We start from the raw sequence: 19820 nt of genomic DNA on the forward strand, positions 1-19820 counted from the left end.
AGGGAATTGCAGGACCAGTTGGTGAGCACTTGGTACCAGATACCTCAGACTACCTATCAGCACCTTGTGGAATCAATGCCACGGCGGGTGCTAGCAGTTTTGAGGGCTAAAGGTGGTCCTACATGTTATTAGTAGGGTGGTCATAATGTAATGGCTCTTCGGTGTATATATACTTATTTTAAATCTGAAATTAGAGAAAAAGGATATGAGAAATAACGTTTAATAAATCATTTATTTAATCAGATATATGAGATATTTCCATTACTAATATAACAAAAGCAATTTAAATGTTATCTCAACTATCTTTAGGCTTCTTTTCACAAATTTTGAATTACAAAGTTACATAATTTTGCGCCATCAAGTGACTCATTTACTGTCAAAAAGTCTGAAAGTCTTTTTCGAATTTTTTCTATCCTTTATGTTGTATACCGCTCATCAATTGCTCTCTGAAAGTCTATCAACTTTGACAGTCTTTTTCGAATCTTCACCAATGTATCAGCCAGTTCAACAACTGTTCCATTGTACCAATATCTTCCAGCTCATCAATTGTCCCCCGCTTATGAGCTTCCTTCATCTCCTTATTGACTGCAACAAGATCGTCATCAGGATTATCATCCAGGGGAGTCATCTTTGACTTCATCAATCCAGTCATAATTTGTTCTTTGAGAACTTCCTCCCAATCTCTCAACTCAAACTCTGCATAGGCCATTTGTTCCCTTAGAACTTCGTTCCAATCTCTTATTTCAAAATAATTCTCATCACTATTTACTCCCTTCTTAAAGACTTTTGCACTAAAAATGAAAACATGTTTTAGTACTCTTTCAAACACTGTATTTACCGCAACATTTACCTTTCACTGACAAATGATCTTATCTAAATTCTAGAAATGAACCGTGATGACTCAGGGGATAGAGCGTTAGACTTCCAATGAACTGAACCGGGTTCGAATCCCAGAGATTGGTAGACGGATCATGGGTTAGAGTCCCTTTGCGGTAAGGCTAACTGTGGGAGGCTTTCGTGGTTTCCTTCTGCATGTAACGCAAATATGGCTTAGTTTCATTAAAAAGTTCTCCGCGGAGACATATTTGATCCAGGAGTTTTTTTAACTTTCGGATTGGGTTCAAAATTACAAGGCTATGAAGTTGAACCCAAGTAGTCAGGTTTTCAACGACGGTTATATAATATATATGAACAAATTTATAAATATTAGAAAACGTATATATATATATATATATATATATATATATATATATATATATATATATATATATATATATATATATATATATATATATATATATATATATATATATATATATATATATAAATACAAGAAAACACAAAGAAAGTTAAGAAAAACAATAAGTAACATTGAAAAATCTGCTGAATCATTGAAAAATAAAGTTGAAATCATTGAAAAATAAAGTTGAAAATATCTGCTTTGTTGATTTATACGATAAAAGAAATGATTTTAATTTTAATATTAATAAACTAGTTACTTGGAATTCTAATGTTTCTAGGAGCATCTATTTAAATACCACTTTTAATGAAATGAACAGAATTAAAAGAATATGTAGTAATATTTATTTATCCAAAATACAAATCGATAAACTCTTTCAAAATCTGATGAAAAACAATGGATACCCAACTAATGTAATAAAATTTTATATAAAATCATTGAATTAATCGTATATTTTGGTGGATATATTTTCCAAACATTTTTTTTTTTTTTTTTGTTAATTTTTATGATTTTCCCATGTGCAAATCCATTTCAGGCCAAAATTCATTGCCAAAATTATTTACTAAATAATTTCTTTGTTAATTTATGTAATTTTTCCATGTGCAAATCCATTTCGGGCAAATCCGTGGCTATAATTATGTGCTAAAATTTTTTCTTTGTTAATCTTTCCATGTGCAAATCCATTTCGGGCAAATCCGTGGTTAGAATTATTTACTAAAAATTCCTTTGCTAAATAATTTCCCTTGTTAATCTATACAGTTTTTCCATGTGCAAATCCATTTCGGGCAAATCCGTGGATAAATTGTTTGCTAAAAATTTCTTTATTAATTTATACAATTCCATGTGCAAATCCATTTCGGGCAAATCCGTGTTAAAAATTATCTATTAAAATTTTTTCTTTGATAATTTAAATAATTTTTCTATGTACTAATCCATATCGTGCAAATCCGCGGCTAAAATTATTTGCAAAGCAGGCAATTTATGTTTCTCTTTTCTATTTTATATTTTTTCTTAAATAAACATCTATCTTCTAAAACTATTTATGATCAATTTTTAAAATTATCCAGTATAATATTACCTTGTGCACATCCATTTCGGGCCCATCCTTGGTAACTAACAAATCAAAACTCAGAATAACAAATCACTTCAGCAGTGCAGTAAGAACGACACTTTAGAACCCTTTTGTTACACTCAATTTGCGCTTTTGTTTTCATATTTTGTAATCTGGCAATTTTTCTGCGAAAACATTTTTAAATCATTCTTGAAAAATAACTGTCCATGTAAGTTGTTATGATTTTGCTACTCGCTTTATAGTCCACCCTTTTTAATGTTTTTATTTTTATTTTTTTTTATTTTTATTTTATTTTATTATCTGTTTTTACATGTTATATTTACTTTTTATGATCTATTTTTATGTAGTTACTTTATAAAAAAAAATTTTTTTTTGAGTGCTCCTCACACTATTGTATTAATATATTTTGCTTTGGCTTTATTGATACAATATCAGAAAGCACTCTGTTTTGCGGATATAATCGTGTGGGCTGAAGAAAAGATTATATCTTTTTTTTCCGGCTTTTTTTCCGGTTTTTTAATTATCATTTCACTTTTTTTTTTTTTTTTTTTTCTAAATAAAATTTTGTTTGTTGTTTTTTTACTTATTATTTCCCACCCCCTTTTTTTCATATGTCTATAATTTTTCTTTGTTTTATTCTTCATTTTGAACTTATATATATATATATATAGATAGATAGATAGATAGATAGATAGATAGATAAAATAACATTACGTTTTCTAATATTTATAATTTTATTCAGTTAAATTCACCTTTGGAAACATTATTCCTAAACGTTAAATAAAGAACTATACATTTTATTAAATATTACGATTAATAAAAGTGCACAAAGCTATTTTATTGGATTACTATTTACGGTTGAGTTTAAAATTGAAGTTTAAGCTATAGCGTCGATTTTCTATTCGAGGTGAAATATACTTTTATGAAAAAAATAGTTAAATTAATGCTACTATAAGATAATATTACCAATATCTGATACTTACAGCCTTTTTCGCAAAAATCTCACCACATTTGCCATTTTTCTAACAATAGTTTAAGCAACTGTAAAATAATCACCTACAGATAGCACTCAAACTTTAGAAATGATGCATTCCGTTCTAAAACAATGCACGCTATACTTAGTTACGCAGTAACAATTAGTTGGTTCCACTAAATTTTTTTAACAATGTATGATTAACACTAACTGAACAATGATATTGTTATGGATCGAATTAAAGAAACATTGTTAAATACCTAATTTTCACAAATAGTATTGTTTAAGATTGACATAATTAATGCAATATGATTAAAAAAGTAATGTAAAGAAAGAAAAAAGATTTGTCTTCCTTTCAAATGCACATTGGGCCAGCATCCAAGGTTTCGCGGCCAAAATTAGTATTTCGATCAAATTTGTTTCAAAATTTGGGGTTTTTATTTAGGGTTTTCATATGCAGGTAAATTGAATTCATAGTTAAAATTTTGAAATACACTAAAAATACCACAAAAAAAAGATGGAGGCTGAAATATGACGAGCAATATATATATATATATATATATATATATATATATATATATATATATAGTACGTTTAAATAATTAAATATAGCAATGAAAATATAATAATTTTCGTAATTTTATATTAAAAATAAAAAGTAAACTATGTTTCCGAAGTAATATTACAAAATAACGCGAAAACATGAAAAGAAAACATAATTTTTGTTTTTCGGTATATTTAGTCCACCTTTGCAATATGGGCAAAATGGGACAGGTTTTTTCGAAAGAAGAAACGTCAAAGAAGACAACAAAAAAAATTTAGCTAATTACCTCGTGGAACTTTTTGGAGATAAGTTTCGAAAGTGATTCAAGCATTGTAAAATGTCAAATGATAAGATATAAACTATAAGTTTGTCAAGAGTATTAACTAATATAACAAATTGAAAAATTGTACTATAATTTCAGACTAATTACTCTGATAAAAAATGTAACAATAAGGTGAAATATATTATATATATTTCTGAAATATAAATTTAAAAGTTACATTTAAAAAAACATTTTTAGCATATTTTTCATTACATTGTACTCTTGTAGGTCCAAAAAGTAAATTATTATGTTTGGAATGATTATGAATGCTTAATTAGGGCGATATTAAAGCTGCCTAAACATATTTTAGTTGAAATTTAATTTTTGACTTTTGGCCAAAGATCATGGTCTTCTGGCCCACAGTGAAATGTTGGAAATTTTTTTACCTCTATTGAACGGGAGACGTTCCTCACGAGATCGTTGCAAACGAAATTGATTTTTTTTATGGAATTATTTTGGTTATAAAAAAAAAAAACTTAATGTGCTGTTAATGTGTGAAAACTCCCCCTACCATCATTTTAACAAATCGTATTATTATTTTAATGAAAAATCTGTTCGTTTTTTTTTATTTAAGTAATTTTTATTTGAAATATATAATCACATTTATTGACTTTAATGTACAGTTGACTCGCGTTATAACGACCCCATCGGGACTGCCCCAATCTGGTCGTTATATCAAATGGTCGCTATATCAAAATGAGCAAATTTCCTTTGAAAATCGGTCACATAATGGTTTTAAACGTCATAACGCATGCATATACCTACTATTTGTGGTATACATGTTATAAACCAAAAAAGGATAGGATGCATACATTAATAAAACATAATGACATTTCAACAATTGAATTACAACTGTTAACAATTAAGAATTTTATTTTGAAGTACAGATTAAAAAACATAGTATGACAAAAAAAATCTAGTTTCTAATGAATTAATTTTTTGATGTACATAATTTGCGGTATATATAACGAATTTTTTTTATGTACATAATCTGCAGTATTATAAAGAAGAGTAAACCGAGGAACATAAACCAGGCTTCATTAGACGAAGACATTAATTTTTTGATGTGCATTAATTTGTTGAAGTAACATGTTAAGAGGATTTAACATATGTGTGCTTGTTTAAGGTCAACCATTCAACCCCACTTTCCAATAGGAAGTTAGAAAAGAGCTGTGTTCAAATTCAGAGAGGGTCGTTATATTAGGAGTTGACCTTTTTTACGGTCGTTATAGCAAGAGTAAAATAACGTTATCTTCTATGGATGTGAATTGGGACTCCTTCACAGGGTCGTTATATGATGTTGGTCGTTCTATCACAGGGTCGTTATAACACGAGTCGACTGTATTTTATAGAACGTATACATTGTAAAAGCTACATAAGAGAAATAAAAGAATTAAAAACTAAAAACTAAAGTTAAAGAGAGAAAAATAAGAATAAAATTTTAGATTTTTTTCTCGCAAAATTTCTTTACGAGAGCTAGAAACTGTAATATAGTCCCATCATCTTTCGTATGATTTAATTATTAGTACCTATAAAAATTAAATATATTGTAGACATTATTGTAGATAATCTAACGTTTTATAAACTGCGCATGCACATTATTCATCCTGCTAGCAATTCAGATTATGCTGTTTTCATCAAAAGGCTTAAAAGTTATCTTTTCAGCATCTTATGGATTAAATATTTCGAGGCGATTAGTTCTACCAAATTTCCGAGCACCGACAATGTTCCTAATTCTCGTTAATTAAATAAGAAAAGAGAGGGAAACTGGTGCAATTTGTGTATTTTATCGAGGCTAATAGAAGCTGTAGCTGATATATATATATATATATATATATATATATATATATATATATATATATATATATATATATATATATATATATATATATATATATATATATATATATGCATATATATATTGCTTTGGCAATATTTGAAAGCACTCCTTTTTGAGGATATAGTCGTGTGGGCTGATGAAGTGATTCTATCTTTCTTTGTTTTGTTTTCCGGATTTTTAAATTTTTTTTTCTTCCGATAATCAAAAATTATTATTTTTAAAATAATTTTGAAAAATATTTTTAATAATTTTCTTCTCTTGTCATTATTTTTTTTATTATTTTCCATATTTTCTCAATATTTTAATATATATATATATATATATATATATATATATATATATATATATATATATATATATATATATATATATATATATATATACTTTCGCTTTCCAATGAGGTAAACTGGGTTCGAAACCCAGCCACGCTGGTCGATACGAATTCCGCATCCGCCTTTTGCACCGATATAACAGTGATGACGTAAAATATCCTCAGTGGTAGACGGATCATGGATTAAAGTCCCTTCACCGTGAGCCTAACTCTGGGAGATTTTCGTTGTTTTTCTCTCCATGTAACGCAAATGCGAATTTCTCCCAATACTTGATCCAGGTGTTCCCATGTTTTCTGGATTGGGTTCAAAATTACAAGGCTACGGAGTTGAACATTAATAGTCGTAAACCCATAAAATTGGGTCGGCTGTTTAACGACGGTAATAAAATTAAAAGAAACTCTCTCCTCTATAATTCTAGTCAATGATATTTTCGCATCCTCAATCTCATAATTTTTATTTCCCTGAATTATTTGCTATATTTCAAACACATGTACTTGAGGAAAAATCGTTTCACCTAGTTCCTCTGTTAGATTGTGGCGTAAACTAAAACTACGATTATTAAACATCAATTCACTAGTATACAAGACATGCTAACTCGATTCCATATTGACCTTTTGATAGATGACCGTTGAAATAGTAGAAAGCGCTTTCCCCACAAGATCAATGAGATTTGATTTTTTTCCCCTTTATTAAAAAAGGCCATGGGCGATTTTTTTTTCAAATCTCGCCAAACTATGTTTCCCGAAGATATTTGGGGAGATTATTTTGAACGTCTGATCGCACCACTAAAACTCTTAAACCAGATTGGTTATTTGACCAAAGTTGAATTTCGTCAAAAAAGACGTAAAAGACGTTTATTTTTTCGCCATTTATGCTTCTGATTTCTTGATGTTATTTCATTTTTAAACCGTTATTTCATTTATTACCGTTATTATTTCATTTTTTAATAATCAAAAAGCAATATTGATGCCAGTAATGATCGCCGACTTGGTAAACTTGGCGAGATTTCAAAAAGTCGCCACGAAGTGCGCTATTGTTGGATTTTACCGCCACGGTCCGTAACTCTTATAGTATTATAAAGTGTGAGCTACTGTGTCTCAATATACTTTCAAATAACTTAACTTGAATTATAATTTAAGAAATTCACATTTTCTGAAAGGAACCAATTAAACTTTTCAAAAGTCCACAACTCTGCCATTAGTAATAATTCTGTAGTGTCACAACTAACAGAAAATACGACGTGAGTTCAGCAATTTATTTCAAAACTTAATACACAAATTCTTAAATAAGCAATAAAAAGCTATCTATCCCTTTTTATAAAGAAAATCTGAAGGAAAAAAAAAACAAAAAAAAACTTCATAGATCGCGTTTAACTAGATCAAGATATCTAACTATATCTCGAGAAATTTCTTGAAAAAATCTGATCTCAGTTTTTTGATGAAATATGCGTTGAGTTATTAAACTATGGATACATAAATAAAAACAAGAAAAAATCACGACTTAACTTCTCAAAGGGACCAAAAAGGAAAAAAACTATTCTATTTTTGCCACACCTAGAACGAAACACCTCGGGTGCATATTTTCTTAATCTGCTTCAATCACAACCTAAAATTTCTTCTTGTCTTTCGTCCAGTCTTCGTTTTCCGTTTTAAGTGTAAAAGAGGGAGAAAAGTTCTCACTTTTACAGTTAAATAGAAAAACGTTGTTTTGTTTTCCACTTAAAAGAAATCATTTCTTTGTGTTTTATTTAATGACACCTAAATTAGAATGCTAGATAAGAATTGGTATCACGTTTTCCCCTCAGAGTTTCATATACAGTCCCTGACCAAATTATTAAACGCACTATAAGAGTCTATGTAAAATTTTAATTAACAGGTGATACTATACAGCTTTAGTGTTTTTACGAGACAGAAACTAACCCGTTTGCACTTGTTTACGTTCGTGCATCAATTAGTTAAATTAGACAGTGCATAATATAAATTCGACGATTGGATAAAGCAGACGATATATTATATAAATCTAAAATATTTATTATATCAGCTATTATATTAGTATAATATAATAATTCGAGGTGAAATTATTAGACGCAACGTTGTTTTTCAATAGATACATGTTTAGAAATAAAGTTTAAAAAATATTTGTTCGAAAAAAGCAAACGATTTTAAATCAAACGTGAACCACAGCTGCCGTCACTTTTTCAATCGTCAGCACGTTTATTTATTTATTATTTTTCCAAAGAGTAGCTCAAATTAAGAGAGTCGATGCGCGCACTCAAAGTTTAACCTCTAATCGTCCGTAAAAGCTATGTTGAAAGATTAAAATTCATTGATTTGCGTTGAATCCGTTATTGAAAACGATCTTTTGACTTTTACTTCATAAAAGCATTGTTCTACTCATGGGATACTGTGACTGAATTTTGATGATGTTTAATTACTTAGATGAAATATATTATTTGGTGAAAAAGAACGAACACCTGGATATATGCTATGTTTAATCTTCAAAAATGGTAGCTCTTTTTGACATTGTTCGTTTGAATATATCAACGATGAATATGTGAAGAACTCATGTGATAATTGGATATACTGTAGCCTACGTCACAGGTCGTGTTATTCCTACTAAATTTAACTAGTAAACAGCATTTACTGCGAACCTGATTTCTAGCGACAAGTAAAAATTAAACGAAATGCGTTGTTATGAGTCGCTACTCGTCAGGTTGGAAATGTATTAGTCTAGTTCCTTTTGAAATAATTTATTTTGTTGTTTTATCTAAGTTTATGAATTTATTAAAACATATTTAAAACTCAACTTATTAATTAAACTAAAAGGTAAATATCATTCCTAGTAAAATTTTCGGAGTGGAAGTAGTTGTGTTTTTTTTTCATATTATACCCAATTGTAGCATGGATGCGTCTCCTAAAACTGATTATTTCAAAAGAGTGATCACTTTAGTTGAATGTAGTAATTAAACTCGAAAAAGTTTTGATTCTTTTTATGCTTTGGTTAATAGCCATTGTATTCCTTTGATTTTAAGAAGTTTTGAACTTTTGTAGTGGTTATTTCAAAAACAGAAAGTCATTTCTCAACTTCGGAAGTTCCATTTCATCAGATGACGCACCAAACGGGAAAAAATCACATAAAAGAGGTGAGTCTTACTTATTTTGTTTTCTTACACATAATAGAATTATATTAATATTCAGTGACAGCAGAAGCATCCCCCCCTGTTGGGGAGCTCTCTCCCGCCATGTATTTGTACAGTCCCTGGCCAAATTATTAAACGCACTATAAGATTCTATGTAAAATCTTAATTATCAGGTGATACTGTACAGCTTTATTGTTTTTACGCGACTCAAACCGATTTGCACATGTTTACGTTCGTGTATCAATTGGTTAAATTAGACAATATACTATAATGTAAATTAGACGATTGGATAAATTAGACGATATATTATATAAATATAGAGTATTTATTATATCAAGCAATATAATAGTATATTATAATAATTAGACCGAATCATTAGAAGCACTGTAGTTTTTTAATAATTGCATATTTTGCACTAGTTTATATGCAATACTTGTATGTTTAAACAAAGATGTAATAGGTTTTTATTCAGGAGATTTTTTACATACTTCCTATTTGCATTAATATATTATTTTTTTTAACGTATTGCATTACAATGTTAACTAATTGATACACGAGCATAAACAAGTACAAACCGGTTTAAGCCGCGTAAAAACTATAATGCTGTATAGTATCACCTGATAATTAAGATTGATTAGGTGTTTATTTTCGATTGCTATGTCAATGTTATTTCATTTAATCACATTATTTTTTGTTCTCGATTCATTTTTATAATGCACGTCAATCAACAATATTTTTCATAATTTTTATTTTCTAATTTAGATTGATTGACTTCGTGAAGTAATTTATTTTTTTGAACATTTCCGTATCGTGATCTGTCGCGCCAACCAAGATGCTAAATAGATTTTAAACTTGAAAATTTTTGTAAAAAAACATGTAAATGTTCTTTTTTTCTCGCTAATTACATGAATTTTCGAACAGTTAAGAAATTAAAGTATTTTAAGTTTGATCTTAAATCAATTTTTTTTATAGAAAATGTATACTGTGTCCTACCAAAATTATTTTAATGGTTCAATTTACAATTCTCACTATACACAATTATTTATTTAAAATTATTATAAATAAAAAAAATTTTGGCATAATCATTTCTGATTTTTCAAAGTGAACTAGGCTCATCATTAGTATGTAGTTTTTGAAATCTATACTTCCGTTTCTAATACTTTTTGGGTGTTTAGTTTCGATTGCTAAGTCAATGTTATTTCGTTTTATCACATTAACTTTAGTTCTCTCTTCATTTTTATAATGCACGTCAATTAACAATAATTTTTCATGGTTTTTATTTTCTAGTTTAGAGTGATTAATTTAGAGAGATTAATTTTTTTGAAATTTTTTTAACATTTTAGGATTTTTTTTTCCACTAAATACATGAATTTTCGAATAATTAATAAACTAAAATATTTTTAAGTTTTATTCTAAATCAATTTTTTATGACAAATGTATACTTGTTCCTTCCAAAATTATTTTAATGGTGCAATTTACGATTCTAACAATATGTAATTATTTATCTAAAATTATTATTATTATTTATAACAATAAATTTTTATAAATAATTTTTTGCTGATTTTTCAAAATGAACTAAGCTCATTAGTATGAAGTTATTGAAATCTATACTTTATAGACATAGTTTTTAAATATTGTAAGCCTATCCCTGTAAACACAAATAACTGCTTCAAATATGCATATTTTTACAAGCGTCAATTAGAAAGTAAAATATGGTAGCTTTTCATAAACACTAATTTCTTGTTAAAATTTATTTCTTATTTCTATTCTGGTTCATACATTAAGTGATGATCTAGTGAACTATAGTCAGCAATAAATATGAGTAGCAACAATTAAAAATTAAAAAAATTAAATTCTAGAGTTTAAACTCAATATAGTAATTTTTAAAATGCGTTCAAATTGGAATGCTTTAAATTTAAAATAAATGCGCGGAATGCATTTAAAATTAAAAAGAATGCTTTAAAATTTAATTATATCAGTTTGTTTTGATGAAAAGAAAATTAATAAAAATAATGCAGTTTTTCCGACTGCGAAGTTTAAACACATTATAGTCTTAAAAACATCACCCAAATTGATTAAACTTTGCCCATATTTTTAAAATCATTCAAACGCTCACCCTTAATTATCTTGATGTATGAGAAAATGCACTTATTACACTTTAAGAAAAACGAATCAGTGTCAGAGCCTGACAAAGGCATGGGCATACGGGGCAGTTGCCCCGGGCCCCAAATCAAATAGAAAGTTTATTTTAGATTTCTTTCTTTATTGAACATTTTTTAAACAAAATATCAGTGCAGTGTAAAATCCGTCAGTTTTATGTTAGCTTCTTCATTAATCTGTCGTATGAGCACAAAAAATCTATTTTTCGTAAATCCATGGTTTTCCAGTGCGGGATTTAGGTAAATTTCGCAATTACGGAGGACAAATTTGGCCAATCCAAAGACTATTTTTACATTTCGCAAAATGGGATAGGTTTACCAAAATACAGGCTTTTGATTGGCTTGAGTGAGCCATCGTAATTTGAAAAATGTAGCTAAATTCCGCCCTAATGTCAGCAAGGATATGAATTTTTTGCAGCTGGATGACAAAGTTAACAATTAGGAAACTGCATTCGACATGATGGACATAGAATTGTCAGAAAATCAATAAAATGAACCGAACGATATTTCGTCTGACCATTGGAGGGAGGGGGGACTTAATAGCTTTTTTTAAGATTTTAATCAATTTTCTTGCTATATACGTATAATGAGGTGAAAATTTAAATACATCCATATATTTCGGTTCTTTATTACTTAAGTAGTGAAGCAGAGGGGGTCCCCCAAAGAAGTTTTTGGCCTGGGCCCCAATTAAGCTAAGTCGGGCCCTGACCATTGTTTAAGTAACACTACGTTTTACTTTATTTACAAGCTGAATGATTATTTGAAATGCGCTACCTCGAAAAGGGGATTTCCCTGCTTTTTGGAAAGACTCAACTTACTGGATATTATCTTATTTCGTCCGTCACTCTGTTAAAGATCGCATCTCTCTCATGCATGCATAGATGGCAGCACTGACATCTTATTGCCACCATACAAGAGGACTGCACTGAACCAAGTTATTTTTTGTAACTTGGCTATTTACTTCTTAGAGGACATGCAGGAATGATAAATCTAATAAGGGTTTCTTAATGGTGGATACAGTTTCCTTGTATATTAACAATTCCTTAGAAAACATACTGAAAAAGTAGGACACTTACCGTTACTACTGTGTATTTTCATATGCGAAAAACTTCCACGCATGTGCCAGTCATCAGAATTAGTTCGATTTCATTAAAAATGGGATGGAAAAAGGAGGGTTGTTTACTTTACAAAGCCCCACACGCGTGCAAGCTTCTTAACATCAGAAAGTTCGGTGACATTTTCGACGCAGAACTGTCCCAGCAGATGGTTCATTTTTCCCTCGAAAACGAACTGTTTTTCCAGTAAACATAAAAAAACTGTAATGCAATTGATAACTGTAATTTAATCAATTCCTAGTAAATTTTACTAAAGATGTCTATGAATTTCATACTTAGTAGCGACAGTTAGGAAAGACAAAACTGCTTAAAAAGAAAGTTTATACTATCCCAGGTTCCAGGTTCATGGATTGCATTTGTCATTTTTATTTATAATTTTTTTTAAAAACATTTGATTTATTTGCAAGCTCCATATTTCTAGACTTCCGTATAAAAGATTTAAATGCACTCATACAACGAAAATAAAAGAGCATATTTCAAGATTTTGCTGAGAAAAGTTCAAAATGTATATCTGAGTATCTATACTACTTTGTATGAGGGATCAAAATAATGATTACATAATAATAAGTATTGAATTATATATCAATAGTATATATATTAAGTAATATTATACAATAATAAGTTTCGTATAAGGTATTGTACCCAGTATTGAAACAATTACTATTATTTATCAGCAGCATTCCATCAAGTTCTGAAGGATGAAAAACAATGGAGCGTTATTTTTCCGCTTCAACTGTATTTATTATTCGAATCATAAAGAATTTTCCCAGCAGTAGCGAATGTGTTCTTTTTCGTACAGAATTACCCATGATTCCATTGGAGAAAAGCGTTTACGACTTATCTTTCAGGGTTACGGCCACTTTGGAAATACGATGTCGTAAATCGGTACATAAATTCCAATGATTGTCTCTGTAATACTGTTACTACCTTATGTCAACACGGTATGCAGATTACTAGACAACAAAAATAAAAAGAAGCGATAAAAAAAATAAAAGAAATAAATAAAAGGAGAAGAGAACAAAAGAGGCATGTAATATCGTGTTTCTAGAGTTTTGAAAAAAAAGAGGACACACAAAAGAGCGAGCGTCTAGATTTACATCACATTTGCTTAAAAGAATGCCTCTCTACCTCTAACAAACCTTTACTAGACAAGACGAATGCCAGGACATTAGACAAAAATGTGTTATGAAGACATGATGGGGGATCCATTGTACTGTCAGGCTTCGGCAAGACTACATTTATCAGTGAAAATTATACTTCGCCCCATTACCATACCAATTGAATGAAGATGTAACAAAAAGTATGAAATTTACACCAGCCAATTTACTTTGCTTCTAGCTTTCATATAATCCCAAGTGATTAATGAGAATTCCGTAATGCATATTCGCAACTGAATAGACAGAAGAACCCGCTTACTACGAGACCTAGCTTAAGGATATAACGTATTTAAAGAGCAAAATGGAATGTTTTTGTTTGGTACTATGTTAGAAATGCATTCGACTGGACTCTTACAGAGAGTAATTTTTTTCCCAGATTTTACATAAGAAATGACTTTGGAATCGTGGAATAGTATAGAACTAAATTCTTGTGCGAAATGTTGGTAAAGCACGTGTTTTAAATGAAAAAAAAAATTTGGATTATTATTAATGGTGAACAATTTCAAAAGAATATGGTGGCGGAACATTGCATGAAGTGCATATTTTTCTGGATTTTCCATTTCATGCCAAGCAAATTTCAGTCCTGATTGATAAAAAATATTGATTACTTGCTAAGTAATTTCAAACTTTTTGACGAACTGATTTGACAAACTACTTATCTAAACAGTTATAAATTGTTATGTACGTTTTTGTCTCAATTATATAATATTTAACAAATAATTTCATAATATTTAACATCTCTTTCGCTTTAGTTTTATTCGAATTCATATTGATATTATGTCTACGTTGTGTTTGATTTCGAAATAAATTTTATGCTACAAAAAATATTGTATCTCTCTATACATATGCATCTCTATATAATGTATCTTTATATATGCCTCTCCTAAATTTAGAATTCTTGTTTTAGATTGTATCGGAAAAGTAACTTTACTGATTTTACCTTTTCAGTGTTAATTTTCTAGCTCTAATGTGATGTTTTGTCCAAATAAACTGAATTTTTTTTTTTTTTTTTTTTTTTTAAGGATTTGTATTGTACAGAAATTTTAACTCTTTGTTTAATTGGTTATGAGGATGGGGAAGGGGTAAACTACGCTTGACTGATTCCTATGTGTATCATATCTTAGAGTAATTATGAATGTTAGCATTACCGAATAGCATGCGTGGTGACGGCTGCTTTTCCCGAAGTAGTGTATAAAGGAACATTCTACACCAGGAACTTGGTTATGATGACTTTTACTGATACACCACTTTAATGTAGAGAAGAGGTACCACCATTTTTGATGATTGGATGCACAAAAAGTTTTTACAGTGCTGTGTGGATGGTTGGCTGAATGTAAACAATAACAAGCTTCCGAAAGCCGGAAGAAATTTAGAGAACTTCCGGTGTATCCCTCCGCTTATGTTACGCTTACGAGTCGATGTGTGAACAGGCTTAATGTTCTAGGAAGTTTGTGATTTTTGTCTAAATTTACCGGTAATTTTACCATTTATGACAGTTATCTGTAATTTATAAATTCTAACAGGTCTTGAGCGTAAAACAAATTTCACAAAATTAATATCACAGCATCCATAAAGTGTAAGTTCAGTCATGTTTTGAGTGTTTGGGTAAAATAGCCCCTTGGAATACAATTCAAATAATTTCGTGCTTTTTTTTCAAATACTGTACACAAATAAGAAAAATACAAATAAAAACTAGTTAGTGCTATTCATAAACGAAGTTATGAAGTCCGACTAAAAGCCGGAGCATAACACAATTTTTTTCTTTTTCATTTGGGAACAAAGAGGTCCTAGCACTTCAAAAACTATACACGAAAGTGGAGAAAAAAAAAATTACTCTCATTTATAAAAATAGTTTACTTATAGCTTAACCGAAAATAAGATTGATTAATGCAACAGCGGTGGAGACAATTTTGAATTGTAGACACGAAAATGTTTACATTTTCTTAATGTAATTTTTTATTGTAATATCAAAAAATCTGATTGAATTTCATTGAATATTTTCCGAGAAATATCAATGCTTTTTATTACTTTGGAAATGTTACATAAGGAAATCGAATAACTGAGATCTAAAACGTATTTTAATTAGTAAACGTGATTTAAATCATTAAACTAAAGCAATCTATGATTTCAAAACGTAACAGGTAACGGCAAATTGCAATAGTTAAATTGGTTGCTGAAATACACGAGAAGATGAGATGCAAATATTATTCCCCCCGTTTTTATGAGAGTTGTAAAAGTTAAATGATGTTCTTCGAGCATCAACACCTTTAGGTTTATTTTATTCAATACCTTGGCGTCTGTTGTTAAGATTTTATGGACCATATTTTTTTTCAGAACGTCTAATGGGTGAATTTTAAACATCAGCGTCATTTTTTTTATGTTAGTGACGTCAGATGAGTAATATTTTCAAGAATTGTAATTAAAAAAATTGCTTTGGGCAAAACGATCACCTTGTGAAAAGTACTACAGGAAATAGCAACTCAATTATCAAATATAATTTATATCTTTATCTATATATTAGCTTTAACTAATAGAATCTATATTCTAACTATGAAGTATAATAGTATATCTTTAACTTCTTTTTAATATTTTTTCTTTTTGATAGTTAGGTTGCTATTTCCTGTAAAGCTTTTCACAAGGTGATATTGAATTTGTCATTTAGTATGTTATTTCGTATTATTGGCCTTTAGTTTTCTCTTACCTGCTGTGTTGATTCTTTTAGTTCAGTATATATATATATATATATATATATATATATATATATATATATATATATATATATATATATATATATATATATATATATATATATATATATATATATATATATATATATATATATATATATATATATATATATATATATATATATATGTATATATATATATATATATATATATATATATATATATATATATATATGTATATATATATGTATATATATATATGTATATATATATATGTATATATATATACATAGAAAGAATCCATATATTAAGAACCATGTACATAGAACCACGGATTTTTTTCGAATTGGATTTGCACATGGTCAAAATATCAATTATGATAATAAAAATTTTGTGTAAATAAATTCACACAATTAAGTCAATGATTTAATATAGAATTTAATTACATTAGTTGGGCTATTAATTGTTTTTATCTAATTTGAGAAGAATTTTGTCTATATGTTTTTTGGAGAAATAAATATTAGGGCAAATTCTTTTAATTCTATTTATTTGATTAGAAACAGTATTTAAATAAATGTTTTTAGAAACATTAGAATTCCATGTAACTAATTTATTCATTTCAAACTTAAAACGTTTTTCGCATAACTCAACAATAAATGCCGTTATTTTCATCTTTTTTAATAGCTGAATTTAAAAATATTAAGATTAACATTATCGTCATGATTACGAAGCAAAATTAATTCCTCGAGGTAAGTATTATTTAACAAAATCATATTATTTTGAAAATTGAAGATTATTAAAGCATCAATAAATCTATAAAACAAATTTAATATTTAGAGTATAATTTTTTTTTCTTCATAAAATTGTGGAAATTAGTTAGCAAGAACGGACGAAAAATTAAATCCTGGTGGTATTCTATCTATTTGAATAAAAGAAAATATATATATATTCCTTTTTAAAGATAATTATTAAAAATACATACAATATTTTACAAATTCCAATAATTAAAATCGCAATTATATTTTTATAATCATAACTCAAAGGAATATCTTTTAGTTTTGAAAGGGAAATGTTATTTAAAGAGATGTTGGAAATCAAAAGTTGCAATAATTTTTAATAAATTCTGAAATAAGATGGTTATTGGTGATAATTTATGAAGACTCCTTTTCTAATAATATTGCTAATAATTTTATTTAAATATTTGGAGAAAATAGTAACAGATTAGGTAAGTATTAAACCCACTAAAGATTGCTCTAAATTTAATAGCAATTTTATGAAATTTTGAACTGATAATTAAGTATTTAAATTAAACATTGTTAACGTTAATTTTTAACCTCTTATATATGAAAAAAAAAAATACAATAATAGTATTGTTATTTAAATTACTAAGCTTAAAATTTTTACTATTTATTAACTCCTTATTTAAAAGTTGAACCAAAAATTTTTTTTACAGAATATTGCATAACTATTGCTATATTTGTCTATGGGGGCAATTACAAAGTTCTTTTGGAGCTAGATCAGATCATTTCTAGATCAGTTTTAGAAACAATTGTTGAATTGTTACTGTTATTTAAAGTTCCCTTACAATTAAAAATAAAAATTTTAAAGCAATAATAAAAAACAGTTCTTTTCCATTCTATTAACATATCTTAAAGTACTTGAAAAAATATTTAAAAATGAAAATGTCAATAAAAAAAATAAATTACTCTCTCTGGTGTAGGGCCTTTTAAGAAAGTAAGGACCAGGACACATGTCCCACCCTTACAAAGGCTCAGAAGGTTAAAATATACTTAGCTTGAAAATGAAGCAAATGCCACAAAGTAATAACAAAATCTTCCGAAAAAAGCAATATGAAATATATATATACACACATTTATAGTCACATGGACGACTAGAACGTCATGGAAAGAAAGAAGAACATTATTCTCCATTTCTGTTAATATTACGATTTTATTTTACTCTCTTTGTTACTAATCTTCTCATGCACTCATGTTAGTTGTCAGGAATAAAAAAATGGAAAGAAAATTAATGTTAGTGTCCAGATAAATTCTTTAGAATATACAAAATTTAGGTATTTGAAGGGACAAATAGATTTCATCGGAAAAAAAAATAGAAAAATAAAATGTTTTGTTATAGTTGAAAATCAGATATTTAGTGTTAAAAACAATTTTTTTTTATCGTTAAAAATCTAACAAAAATTTTGGTTTAGAGAACAAATATTCGCAAATGCGTTGAATCATCTTAAAGTCATATATACGCGTATAGATGTCACCACAAATTCAGTTAATTTTCTCGTCTTAAAAATACAGTTCGACTTTCGATATGTAGAGGACGCCACTGCGCATGCAAAAATCTTTTCAGGAAAAACGAAAGCCAACAGCTATCAGACAATAAAAACATTTTCCTATTAGAAAAAAAAAACTGTAAGCTGTTTTTTTCTTGAAGATGTTAATAATCATTGTTGAGTTTTAAACTTCAGTCACATCTCATCTCACATCTGAATTTGAAAATAATAATTAATAACTCCTTTTTTCTTTGAATTGTCTCTCTGGTGTAGAGAGAATGCATAAAATTGCTTCTTATATTTTAAATTACAATATTTCTACCAGAAAATAATAAAATCTATATCGACCGCTAAATTTTAATTTAAGAAACATATGAAGAAGATGAATAACAATTAACTCTTTCAAGGTTAAAAAAGAAAGCCGTTAATTTAATTAATGAGAATATCACTTAAAATATTCTAGAATAAATATCTATTATAAGTTATATTTTCAATGAGCATATTCTTCTATGAAATACAAATATGTAAGCATAAACATTAAAACTTGTTTTTTTATTTATTTTATTATTATTATTATTTTTTTAATTTTTTTTTTTTTTTTTTTTTTTTTTTTTTTAGCTTTAACAAATACAAGCAATTTTATAGACTCTTCAAAATCATTTGTTTTTGCAGTTTCAAATTTTGGATAAAAATTATTGCCGAAGAATTTATTCTCTTGGGTCATAGTTGACCCTAAAACATGTTTCCATAGCTTTTAATTTGCTACACATAGTGGGCACACATTCATCACTAGCTACACATTCACCACTTGCTACACATAGTGGAATACTTAACTTTAACAATCCTTTTCTTAAACTTATCCACAAGTTTGGATAAATATCTTTTATGTTCTTATAAATGAACATATGAGACCAATTGGAGATGTGTCATATTTTCTTTCTTATAATTGAACAGTG

General features: G+C 28.1%; 1 long non-coding RNA gene across 2 annotated transcripts; it reads right to left on the bottom strand.

Moving 5' to 3' along the window:
* Window positions 1-223: 223 nt before the first annotated feature.
* On the bottom strand, window positions 224-18561 carry LOC122271184 (uncharacterized). Of its 2 annotated transcripts, none has more exons than XR_011637070.2 (2): window positions 18448-18561; window positions 224-791 (listed from the first exon to the last, which is right to left on the bottom strand). It is a non-coding gene; the product is annotated as an uncharacterized LOC122271184 (long non-coding RNA). The 2 variants fall into 2 exon arrangements; XR_006226231.3 differs by lacking the exon at window positions 18448-18561 and adding an exon at window positions 13398-13706.
* Between the last annotated feature and the right edge of the window lie 1259 nt (window positions 18562-19820).

Source organism: Parasteatoda tepidariorum, chromosome 4 (assembly GCF_982258835.1).
Source record: "Parasteatoda tepidariorum strain Cologne lab strain chromosome 4, Ptep-v5.0, whole genome shotgun sequence".
Lineage (NCBI taxonomy): Eukaryota > Metazoa > Arthropoda > Arachnida > Araneae > Theridiidae > Parasteatoda > Parasteatoda tepidariorum.